Source organism: Nuphar pumila, chromosome 7 (assembly GCF_984573655.1).
Source record: "Nuphar pumila chromosome 7, dmNupPumi1.hap1.1, whole genome shotgun sequence".
NCBI classification, from domain to species: Eukaryota; Viridiplantae; Streptophyta; class Magnoliopsida; order Nymphaeales; family Nymphaeaceae; genus Nuphar; species Nuphar pumila.
Window position 1 is genome coordinate 48656087 of NC_143255.1, and position 14330 is coordinate 48670416.

Below are 14330 nucleotides of genomic sequence, written 5' to 3' on the forward strand. Positions count from 1 at the left end.
TAATAGTTAACTAATTTGGCTATAACTAAGTCTTTCCCAATGGATCTAGATAGGCGTGGCCATTAGGCTGGCCCTTCCCAGCCTGACCTTGGTTCCTTAAGGGCCTGATAGGCCTGGCCTGAACCCGGATGCGCTGAAAGCTTGTCCCTGAGTATTGTTGGGTTTGGGCAGAACCCAGGTTGTATCGGGCGTGGCCCTTTACGCCTCACCAGTAAATGGGCAGGGCAGTGTTGGGCCCATTGGGTTTTGATTTTGTTCTAGCCCTGAGTGAGGACCGTTTGCTAGTTGGACTTGGCGAGGCCAGAATTTAATCAGGCCTTGGCTGCAAAAAGCAACCCACTACCCAATTCATCTACCCATTATGCCAAATTGTCATTATATAATGGAAAACTTAAGTCTCATTATATCATGGAAAACTAACTACACAAAAACCTATTTTGGTTTCATCTTCATGGAAAGCTTTGAAAAGATTCACCAACCATGCCAAGAAGAGCACAAATACTGAGCAAGACTTGCATAGGTTTCAGTTTTCTGAGCCCAGATGAACTTAGACATTTGAAAACCAGCCAAATCATCAAAAGGATTAAGCATAAACTTGTTTTTTACCCTTTTAAATCGTAAATAGGTCATTTGTAATTAAGTTTTGCCCAAGGATGCAAATGGACTGGATCCAATATGACACTTTTATGATTTATTGTTGCTCCGACTTCGGTTGGATCTGACCTTTTTTATGTATTTAACCGATCCAGATCCAATCCATGTACATCCGAAATCCCTGCATCAATTACGTGAGAAAATGGTATATGTGGGATCATTCTCTCACAAACGAGGGTCCAAGTAATAATGCTCTTCAGTCATAATGTCATTCTCCCCAAAACCCCAAAACCAAAGCTTTTATGTTGATAAAAATCAACAAAATTTTAAAGAGTTAAATATGAAAATTAACCATACGGATTTTTTCTTTAATTAAGAGAGAGATGTGATAATGTCATTCTCCCCAATATATAGTAAAAAGATCAGGTGCAAGATTGCACAAATATTTGTGCATTAAGCACCTGATCACCCTCCATTTTAGGGAAGGCAGGTGTGGAGCCTAAGACCTGATGGAGGGTGATCGGGTGCTTAATGCACAATTTTTGTGCAATCGTATTGCACCCGAACCAGACTCCAATATATACAATTTATTTTGTGATTAACTTTTACTATTTCATATTTTTCAAAATTTTATCATTAAAAATACAAATATCATAATAAATTCGTAAAATGTTATTTAAAACAATTCCATTGTAATGTTTAAAAATAACATGATATGTTATATGTCGCGTGTTTTTCTTCTCTAATTTTCAGATATTGCACCATTTGTCATTGCAAGATAGAATAGGAAAATTTTCAAATACCTTCTAAACGTCTAATTCATGGGCACACCAAATGTTTCAAAATGTGTAAATGCCCATCAAAGTTTTTCCCTGAGCTAATCAAATGACTCTTAATTTAATTATCTCTAATTAATTCAGTTATATATATTTTTACATAATCATGCTACCCATATGTTTTGCCATATGAGGCCTAGTTTTTAGGAAAATGCATTTAGTTTGGGTTCAAATATTTATCAGGTCAGTTATTGAGGAACCAAACATACCGTTGTTAGTAGGCCGAGTAATTGTTGGGTTGATTGGCTTACTTAAATTATATATATATAAGTGAGTTTGATGATTGAGTTATTAGTTTTTTGTTTTGGTCAAACTTACTTTCTTAGGATAAGAGAAAACTAATAATTTTAGTTTTCTAATTATAAGGGCAAAATAGTAACTTTAAAATATAAGTTAGGTTAACCCCAAAACAACTCAAAGTTAGTTTATGATTAAGGTAATTTGATTAAACAATAAAAACCTTTGGTGGGCATTTGAAAGCTGTGTAAGGCTTGTACGTGCACAAATTAGGCAGAAACCTTTGGGTTATTTGAAAATTTTCTTTTTAAGAAAAATAAAAAAGCATGTAAAACAAAAATAAAAGGTATAATAAAGCATAGAAAATAAAAGCTTAGAAAATAGGGATGAGATCACGAGAGGGTGGTGTATGTTCGCCCCCGATGATTCACTGAATCCCACGTCTATGTTCGAGGGGCGAATGAGCGCCACATATTTATACACATAGGGCTCGTATTCCCGTGTATGATGACATAACTTTGCATCGGACTCTGGTGTTGTTGCAAAGACTTAATCACCCTTACTTTCTTTTCTTGCCCTGAAATGACGGTTCGAGGAAATGACAAAAATATCCTCCATTCAAAAGTTGTGAAACTACAGTTTGAGAAAAGGATAAAAATGTCATCCATCCAGAAAGTTTGATGTTAACTATTTAAGTTGTAGATGTTTTCTATTCATTAAACTCTTGTGCCATCTGCTGTAACAGTAGCTCCTATTGTCAACGCAAGCTTTGCCTTCGTCTCCAGTCAAAGTTTCCGCCTTGTTTTGTATCATGTTTTACAACACATTGTCGCCTTCTCGTGCCTGCGTTGTGTTACAAAGCATTCCCGTGTCTTCTCTTCATCTTCGTTGTCGTTAGGTATTATGGAAGAAATCAATGATGCACAAACATTCCAACCAGTGCCATTAATACGTCGTGAGTAGTTTTTCATCTCGTCATGCTATGATTAAGAACACATGTCATCTTGTGTGCCATTAAGGCATTGTTTTGTTACTGCAGGTAGATCTTGTTCTTACGATGGTTGGAAACTTATCGATATTTGTAAGACGCTGGGACCTGTTGACAAGAATGCTTGTTTGCAAATGCTAGGAAGGGCCTCCAACTCATCAGGTATCCTACATTTACTCATTATATGCTTTGTATCTCAAACCGCTGTATTAGTAACATACTACCGATTTGTGAGATATTGTTTTGTTAGTTAATATCGATTTGTTTGCTATTATGCTCAATTTCTTCTGTATCGATTTGTAATTTATTGTGTGATATATTTATCGACCTTTTAGATATTATGGTTTTGTATTGTCGATTTGTAAGTTATTATGCTTAACTGTCGTATCGATTTTCAATATATTATTCGATATGTATATCGATTTGTAAGATATTATATGTTTTATAATATGTATTCATAAGATATTTGTACATAGACTTTGAAAACGTGTGCGTGCAGAAACACATCATTACACGCATACAAATCGCTGCTCTGTCAGCGATTTGTATTGAACTCGTTTCACAGCCTCCTGGATCTACTCACAGGCTTATCGTCAACACACCAGAAACACATCGTTACACACATTCAAATCGCTGCTCTGTCAACGATTTGGATTGAACTCGTTTCACAACCTCCTGGATCTACTCACAGGCTTATCGTCAACACACATGTATGATATTTCGTGTCTTTTATTGGCATGGTAAGTGACAACTCGAGGCTCAGTATAAGCAGATATCAAATCATAGTTGCTTTTATACTGTCATTCTTTAAATCGATTCTTTGATTTGCTAACCCTTATCGGTATTCGTTGTTATATGCATCCTGATTAAATCGTAGTAAACGTATGTGCTTGCTAACGCAACATGATTTATTGCTTACAAAGCATTCCCGTGTCTTCTCTTCTTTTGCGTTGTCATTAGGCATTACAGAAAAAAAACAATGACGCAAAAACATTCCGACCAGTGCCATTAAGGCATCGTGAGTAGCTTTTCATCTCATCATGCTATCGATGAAGGACCCATGTCGTCTTGTGTGCCATTAAGGCATTGTTTTATTACTGCAGGTAGTTCTTGTTCTTACGATGGTTGGAAACTTATCGATATTTGTAAGAAGCTGGGACCTGTTGACAAGAATGTTTGTTTACAAATGCAAGGAAGGGCCTCCAACCCATGAGGTATCCTACATTCACTCATTATATGCTTTGTATCTCAAATCGCTGTATTAGTAACATACTACCAATTTGTGAGATATTGTTTTGTTAGTTAATATTGATTTGTTTGTTATTTTGCTGGCAACACAAACTGATATATTGCTTATAACATTGTTGAGCTTATCATCAGGTTGTAATAAAGACGATGTAGCTCAATCAATTGAAAGTTATGGAGAATTGAACATCTATAGTAATGACACAATTGAAGAATTGAACATCTGCACTAATGATGCACATGATAAGAAGGGTGCAGGCATTAGACCCACTCTTGCTTGAATGTTCCAGTAGAAGAAATGCAATTCAATAATGAGGTAGATTATCATGACAGTACACATAATAAAAGTGTAGGCACTGCGAATGAACATGGAAGTACACTTGACTATGTTCCGATAGAAGGAATGCAGTTTAATAATGAGGAAACAACATATAAATTTTACAATGATTATGCCCTAATAGTTGGCTTCAGTGTGAGAAGGTTTTCTTGGTCAAAAAATCCACAGGGTGTCGTGGTGAGAAAGACATATGTTTGTTCAAGGCAAGGTTGGAAGAAATCAATGGAAAATCCAATGATGAGCATGCCAGAATCAAGATGTGGATGTCAAGCTAGAATGGTTTTGAGAAGACATCCGAATGGGAAATTTTTAGTTCGTACTTTAATCAGTGATCATAATCATGATTTATCTGTATCATTTATGACTCCTATGTTAAAGTCACATCGTAAAGTAACAGTAGTGCATGCTGCAGTGGTTGAAATAGCTGATAGAGCCGACATTGCACCAAGGAAGACATACAATTTGTTTGCCCACATAGACGGTGGTCGCGATAATGTGTCATTCACACCTTTGGATCTAAGAAACCACTTGAGAAGGAAAAGGAATGATAACATGAAGAATGGAAAAATATGTTCTTTGGTTGATTACTTACAGAAGAAATCAAGCAATGACCCTGGTTTCTTTAGTGCAATTCAACTGGATGAAGATGGATATGTTGTGAATATGTTTTGGCCTGATTCAAAGTCAAGAGTAGATTATGAATGCTTCAATGATGTGCTTATATTTGATACTACAGTAAAGATTAATACTGAACAGTGGCCATTTGCGCAGTTTGTCAGAGTGAACCATCACTCACAGAGTTGTATATTAGGCGGTGCATTTTTGTATGACCAGACCAAGGAAAGCTTTGAGTGGTTGTTCAGAGTATTTACACAAGCAATGAACGAGAAGTAACCTGGAGTTGTACTTACAGATGGTGATCACGCAATTGCGGTTGCAATGCTTCATGTGTGGCCAGATGCACATCATCGACTATGTTTGTGGCATATCTTTCAAAATGCAGCAAAGAACATAGGACACATATTTAATCAGAAGACAAGGTTTGATAAAAAGTTTACTAGGTGTGTGCTTGAGAGCATAGATGAGATCACCTTTATGTTTGATTGGGAGGAAATAATTCAGACATACGACCTTGAAGATTGTCTGTGGTTACAAAATTTATATGCAGAAAAAGAGAAGTGGGCATTGGCATATGGAAGACAATACTTTTGTGCTGGTATGATAAGCACACAAAGAGTTGAATCTATGCATGCCACTTTGAAGAAAACCCTGTATTCATGTTTAACAATGTTTCGCTTCATGGAACAGTATGAATTATTTATAGACGGTCTAAGACAGAATGAGCTTGAACAAGACATGAAATGCTTTAATACACGACCTCCAACTTTTGGCATGAAAATATTAGTGTGACCTGCACATCTGTATACACTAACTGTATTTGAATGGATCAAGAAAGAGGTGTTTCATGTCATGAATTGCAATATTGAAGGACCCATGCAAACCGAGAATTTACGCAAATACTATATTTTATGGGAGGGCAAAAAGCATCACAAAAGGCCAGAAGCACATGTCACGTACAATGTGGACAATGGACGAGTTGAATGTTCATGCAAAATGTATGAATTCAAAAGTATTTTATGTTGTCATGCATTAAAGGCACTTAATCAAGAGAAGATACAAGAAATACCAGAGTCTTATATAATGCGAAGATGGAGAAGACAAGCAAAGATTAAAATGCTTGATATGAACAATGTGAGTAAACCTGGTGTCGACGAGAAGTGTCACATAGCCTTCTGTTACCAACAACTGTGTAGGTCATTTATGTATGTTGCTGATTTGGCATCGAGAAGTGAAGAAGGCTATGTATGCACGAGAAAAGCGTCAAGGGAGTTACTTGAAAACGTGCAGTTAATTAACCTTTAGTCCGTTGCAGCGAATAAATATTAGTCGAAGATAATGGGATCGAACAACGTAGGTGAAAATCATGCTTCGCTCGACACTCGTGAGAAGTTGTGGCGTAGCCTAAACATCATCTTCAACAAGTCAGTAGTGAACATTGTTGATTATGATGGACATATTCATGAAGCGAAGGGTATCAAAAGAAAACCTGCCTCTAATCGCAGTCGTCAGAGAACAAAGGGTGCACTAGAATTGGTTGGCAAGAAAAGGTCTAAGAAACAACCAACCTCTAATCAAAAGCAACAAAACTCTTCTCATGAACAGGTATGTAAGACATTATATTGCTTCCCATTACGTGAAACTTGTCAATATTTAACTCGTGTAATGTCCAACATGCAACAATACCCTAAAGACGTAATACCCAATGTGCTAACCTTCATTCCTCCCGACCAGATTTCCGGCAACGATAGCTTCAGTTTTACAAGTCTTTTGGTATGTAATCAATGTTGGGATGAGGTTTGCATTTCTTGTGAAACTTAAGACAGTGTTTTATATTTTGTGTTTCATGACAGACTCTGATAAATTCGCAAGAGAAAACTGGTACACAAGAATCTCATTTGGGCTATTAATTAAGTGGTCATGCCTCTTTGCATGACCTAATTTCCACATTGTCAGATTTGTTAAGAGTTTAGGGTTTCCAGCAGAGGTCGTTTACTGAGAAATTGTTGGGTTTCCCTTCTTATTCAGACCGCAACAAAACTCCTAGGACGTCCACTGATCTTGCCGAGGAAGTCTTTCGTAATTGCTGGATTTTGATTTGTCGGTGACGATTTGTGATCCGTGGTTGGTGGTGCGTGAATCGATTTCGTATTCGCTGTATAACGATTTGTGCAGTCATCCAACTGTGATTTGTATGAGTAATCTATAATAGTCATTCGTATATGGTTAATACATATTTACAATGATTCATACTACAAATCATGTGCATCGATTTTAAGAGAAATTTATAACAAAGTAACGATTTCAACACATAAATTGATGTACGTACATCATAATACAGTACAAATGGAGACGAAAATTGAACATGAAGCCTATAACATAAACCCTATACCCTAAACTAAGTGAACAACGGAGAACACATTTGCGATTTATGCGGTCAACACAGGCATGTAATCGACGTTCGAAAATGATAAAAGTAAAGATCTATACAAAATGATTGACGTTCATAAATCATTGTAATTCTCTACCTCCTGTACTGAAAATTGCAAAACAAATTTGGGTTGTATGCTGTAAAAAAAACATGGTAATGTTCCTCGTTGAATGATAATAGTCAGCAACGATAAGGTAACTAAACCGTTCATAAATCATAATTTTCCTCGTCGTCATTGAAAGTAAATCACAATGCACATATGCGATTCCTACGGACAACAAAGGATGTATTGAGATTTTTTGATTGATAGTACATTATTCATTGATCACGGTGGTTGAGCAATAGATCTTTTGGCTCATAAATAGTCGCACAAGTACTGGAGGGTGTGATTATCTTCTACTTCGTGAACCAGCAACAGTCAAACCGACAGTTTCTTTATAGACCTGGAGTTCCTCCCTCGAACATGTAACCAGCTACATAGCAAATTGTGGTCGATGAGGCAGACGAAGACAGCTACACGACCAACAATGGCGAATTATGCGTATATTGTCTACACATCGTCTCCATTTTCATCAAAATCTGTCTCTTTCATGCCATTTTTACGGTTTATGTTATGTACTCTATAATGTAATTTCAATATCGTTCATTGCAAAGTCCTTATTCATTTCAGTAGAACATCCACCGACGAAGTTGGGCGAAAACTTAGTCAATCACTCCTGGAGGACATCAAACGAATGCACAATGAATTCGCACAATGCAACATGATCAATAATTTTGTTCGTATGAAACTAGTAGGAGTTGTCTATATACGTAAGTCATGTATGCGTACGTTAACAACATCATATTTGCTGCAAACAGACTATATCTGATTTCGTCAGTTATATTAAAAGCAACGCACCAAGCAAAACTATAAGCATCGTCAGCTCGTCTTTCATGGTATATTGATTGTATTTTATGTTGCTTTTGGTTATTGATTTAGTCCAGTTGATTCATATTTTAACATTGTTGTTAACAATGTTTCGGTTTGCAGACTATCTTACGTCGTTTGCCATACTCCAGTGGATTTAAAGACGACCTACCTTTTTGGGTTAACAGTAATTATTGTAGAGACCTTTTGTCAAGTGAAAAAGTAAGTAAACAAACCTAGAGTGCAAGGTTACAACATAACAGTGCTAACAACATTTTTACAATCCTTTTGCAGATATTGATTCCTACACTCTGGCAATCTGAAAAGCATTGGGTCTTATACGTGATGGATTTACATGAAAAACAACTATGGTGTTACAATTCATTGATAGTTGACAGTGGTTTACGACTTTACATTTCCCATCTCGTAAGATTCCATCTATATGAGTATCGTGTCGTGTACTGGGGTCATGAATTTACTTTTGGCCACATTATTCTCAGATCGGTTTCGTCAAAGGCATTTTGGGAGTCGACGTTAGCGAGTGGATCTATCACACGACATACCATGCTCCTTTACAAAATAATGGCATTGAGTGCGGCGTATTTGTAATGAAGTACATTGAAGCGATATACAATGGTGCATAACCCTGTTTCGACGTTGTATGCCATTTCTTGGCCTCTGTTATTGGGGATTAAATGCATGTATATTGGTTTCACATTACAATTTGTTTTTGTAGGTTGATATACCTGGATTACGCGAAGAACTCTGCAAAAAATTGACGGCCTTTCTAATTGCGGAGGAGAAACTAATAGAGCCGCCATGAGGATCTAAAAGGCAACAAACAACGGTGCCCACCACGCTAGAGTAATTTCATGTAGATTTTAGAGACGGTACAACTAACTTGTGTGTAATCTATCATATTTCGACTGAATATTAGAAGTCGTTGTTGATTGCATGAATCACAATCCTTTTTCGCGGTTTGCATTTAAAGTGTCTCAGCAAACGAGCGATTCCTGATCAGCAAACAAATCTTACCGCTATTGACCTTTATCATGGGCACATATCTTACAGCAAACACGATTTATGCATGCTCTAAAAAAACATGTATATGTTCGCTCAAAAATAATAATACTCAACATCGATAAGGAACGATTGCTGTTCTGAAATCGCAATATTCTTCGTCATCATTGAATGCAAATCGCAAGGAAAACATAGGATTTATACGGTAAGCATGCGCAAATAATGAAAGCTTGTAATTGATAAAAGATGTGCGCTCAACCCACATGATTGACAGTTGCAGAATTAGATTGCGATGTATGCAATCAACAAAGGCTTCTAATGTTCGAAATGATAATAGTCAACATCGATAGGAAATGTTTGATGTTTAAACATCGCTTTATTGCTGACACGCACAGAATGAAAATCACAGAAGAGATTCACGATGAATGCAGTGAACAAGAGTCATTAATGTCGCTTTCGTAATTAGAAATAGTACACAGCGATAAGACAGGTTTGATGTTCAAAAATGGTGGTCTAACGTCATCTTCACTACTACTACCATGAAATCTTGTGTAATAATTTGAAATTTTTTGGACTGTGAAATGACGTTTCCTTTAATTATGATATTGCAGACATATGAAAAAAGTCTAGACGGATACCTCAATTGCGTCGAAGCCGCCTATACACTCAATTCAAGAACAAGTCATTCATGTAGGAATTGTCGGTTTGTCGGTTCCTTATTCACGAAGCAAAGTGGAACACATCCTTAACCTGTGTGATGTGTCATTCATATATTAATGAAACGTCCTATCACCCTCCGTCAGTTTTTAAATAAATACGATAGTTTTAATAAACACAGAGCAAATCTCAAATAAAATACACTCCGCATTAATGAAATTGAACAATGTCATGTCAGAGAGCTATTCCCAAAACTAATCAATGCGATTGGACATAGTAGTTCAAATCACGATAGCACGTAGTGTGTGGGTTTGATTTTAGAAATATTTTTTGGTCTTATATAAATCCACAACTTTGTCCACTCGCGTCCCAACAAATCGCCTTAGGTGTAGATTATGGACTTACACCTCGACATTGGGTCGACCCAAGTCACTCTCATCTAGCTATGCACTATATTCGTTCACGATGGGGCATATATATTACGATTTTCATTCTCGTAAGTTCAGCAATATAGCGATTTCTGAGGAACAAACCTTTCTTATCGATAAATACTTTGTTATTTGTTCAGGGCGAACATTATGTGCATTTGTGGACCAAAAATCATGAAAATCTATTTCCGCACTTTTCATTCACGGAGTGCGAGTTATACAAAGATTTTGGAACAACAACAAAATATCTTCCACTGTGCAGTATTTTTAATTACTGAAGAGCAGCATTACTAGCATTGGTTAAGCACATACAACACAAAACTATTTCTCGATACAATTTAATTTTTGTAGATGAAGCAGTACAACGATTTACAAGCGTGTTTTGTAATGTTCAAATTATATTTCAACGGAGACAGATTTACAAAATTTGTAGTCTTACAAAATTTGCCTACCGAAAGTTTTTCTCCTACATATCTCCAGTCTGTCTCTCTCTCTCTGTCTCTCCGATTGTGTTGATACAGAAAAAAAACCAGACGATTCAGAGTCCGACGAGATGAACCTCCGTCACCGGAACGACCGCTCGTCTGAAACCTCCTCCTGGCGAGGGAGAGGAAGAGGACGTGGTGGATCTTCTGTTGGCCACCCTCAGTGCGCCGACCATGTCCCTCGCCATGCAAACCCGCCTCCTACCTCCCAGCGTCACACGATTATTGTATTGATTATCATATATGGATACATCGATATATTCATGCCACATACTTTCCTTATCGGTTTTTTAACAACAAACGTTCATTATCGCTTTATACTAGTATCATTTAACATCGCAAATCAATGTTGACTTACACCGTTTACAAAGGCCAATTATTACAAGCCATTGGCGTTTGCGTTGTTGACCTCATAAATTGCAATCCTATTTCGCGTTTTGCATTGAAGGTGTCCCTGCAAATGAGCGTATCTGACCGGGAACCATATTATACCGATTTTGGCTGGCCGACATCCTATTGCGCGATTTCAATTTACTGATAATCATCAATAGCGATTTCTGAGCATCAAACTTTTCTTATCGCTGTTGACTGTTATCATTAACGACGTCAGAACTCGTTCAATTATTGTTCATGGCATACATCGCAAATCCTTTTTGCGATTTTCTATCAAGGCGGAGACAAATACAACGATTGCTGAGCAGAAATGCTCTATCATAACGATGGCGACCTTAATCATTTCCTAACGTCGATTACAGGACCATATTGACCGCATAAATTGCATGTTTTTTGTGATTTTTATTAAAAAATGATGAGTTATATTGCGATTTGTGAACAATATTACTTGTGCCAATCAGACATCTATTGCGATTGTCATTCAAAAATGACGAGTTATATTGCGACTTATATTGCGATTTTCAATCAATCAAGGAGGTTAGGCAATGTCACAATTTCTGAACAACAGACATCTATTTTCGATTAAAGTTTATTTATTTACGAGATCCACAAACAAAACGTGTCTGTTAGATGTAATAAAAAGAATTAAACAATAAAAGAATGTCACGTTACGACAATTACTTATACAATTACAACATATACCTATCGTGATAAAAAAAATACCTAGGGTTTATTCCATGACACTTGACGAATCAGATAAAATATGATAGACTCGTCTCTTTCTTTTTATTGGTGGACTATCTATCCTGGGTGGCCTCTTGGTTGCGTCCATCTTATTAAAAAAGCTGGTCATCATCTCTATCACTGAGTTCAATTGTATCCCCATATTGCTTACTTCTGTCCTTAATTTCTTATTCTCCCTCTCCATCAGTTTGAACCTTGCGATAGAGAAAATGTTCTCTTTTGTAGCAAGTGTTCGCTCTTCATCGCGCTTTGTTACTGAAAGAATCGTTGTTGTAACCGGAGAGAGACGACGTTTTGGTTGTAGAGGTTGTGCTGCAACATGAGAGGGGGCAGTTCGAAGGCATGGGTTCCCAATTTTCTCATTCTTCAGATTTTGCCGCATTGGTTTCCAATACCTTTCGAAATAGAAGAGATCAAATTGTTGTCCTTTATAATCATGCGATACGGCACAGACACCACCTGAGTTCCAAATTAATAATTTGTCCCTGTAGCGATCGCGTCAATTCACGTTCCTGCCCCGACCACTATTTATCTTCCTTCTCACTTCCAAAGGCTTATTTGGGATAGACTGCCCCAAGCCAGATTGTAGGAGAACTCGACTACCATGTTGCAACTCGGCTTCATAATTGTAAAACAGCCACAAATCGCGGTCAGACAATCTAACAGCCTCTGCAACAACGTCTTGGTGATCGTCCTCCTCATCTCCATACGGTCTCCATAAAACCTGTACATTGGTAATTCTTTTTAATAACGAGTGACAAATATATTACAATTTACTTAAGCATGATATGATGACAACGATATGTACTACGGAAGACAATCCTGCAACGATGATTACTTTACTTAAAAATGTTAAACATTACAACGATTTATAATACTCAATGATAAATGCTGACATGATTGTAAACAATTTTAGAACATTTACCTCATTTAGTTGTAGCCCATCTAAAATGGACATAGCATTATGAACTGTGACGTTTATTCTAGCTCAGCGACCGATCTTTATAAAACCACAAATCGTAGGGCCACAACGTGGACACAATGGGATAATATGTTCCCACACCCAAGCCTAACAAAAATAATATATTAGTAACACTACAACCTTCAATGAGCTTAGTCTACAATTACTAAGTATGTAATAAACAAATACCTGAACAAATGGCCAAAATCCCCCAACTATTTTTGTACCATTACTCGCACGGTAGAGTTGACTATACAAGTGTGCGAGCATAGCAGCACCCCAGGCATAGTGGTCGACTTCGTCTAAGTCTGCCAGGTACTGCAGCCACATGGAACTTATTCTCGAACCAGAACAATCGAAAAATAATGTAAGACCAAAAAAATAAAGAAGGAAGTCGCGCAACTCTTGGTCAGCTGTTTCAGATGCACAAGTAGCGGATCGGCCTTCCCATTTATTACGAAAAAATGAGACATTCATTGATGTGAAAATGATTCCACCAGAAATACATTAACTCCATTCGTCCATAGACATTCCTAAAAGGGCCGTGCATTTTTCTATTGCGTTATAGTTTGAATGCCGTAATAGGACAACACTGCCATCGTACTTAAGGCCAGTGATCCTCGCCACATCTTTCAGAGTCATGGTGATCTCAAAAGAATCAAACTGGAATGTGTTCGTCTTATCATTCCACTTATTTACCAGGTGGGTCATGGTATTCCAGCAAGTTTCAAAATATTGTTGGTCCAAAAGGCCACCGAAGTGCATATTTCGTAATCGGTCCTTCTGATATGCACTCAGCTGACCATACCACGACAACACTACAGGCCATTGACACCGACCTCCGAGCTTTTCACCTGGTGCTCTACTTCTCCTGTGACCTCCCTGTAACACAAAATAACATATTATTCCTACCAATTGTAAATTAGTACCATTTATACTTATAAATAATATTCTACTAATCGCTATAAATAATATTGGTTGCACACAAACTATCACAGTAATCACTATACATATTAATACCTAACACAGTAATCGCTATACCAAAATCGCTAAACATATTATTAAATCTTTATAGACAGGACAAATTTATTTACCTTGGTCACTCTTTTCTCCTGTTCTCTCTCCAACCTAGGCCTTTCTGGTGGGTCCACTGCCTCCCACTGCCTTTCCCTTTTCTTCTCTTCCGGCTCCACATTCGCCTTCCTTTCTCTCTTCTTCTTTTTCTCGTGCTCTTTCTCCTTCCTTTCTCTCTCCTTCCTTTTTTCGTCCTCCTTCTCCTTCCGCCGTCTTTCTTTCTCTTCCTCATCTTGTTTCCTTCTTTCCTCCACTTCCTCCTCCTGCTTCTTCCTTTTTCTTTCCTTTTGTTCTTCCTCCTCCTTCTCCTTCCTTTCTCTCTCCTTGTTTTTCTCATGCTCCTTCTCCTTCTTTTCTCTCTCGTTCTTTTCTCTC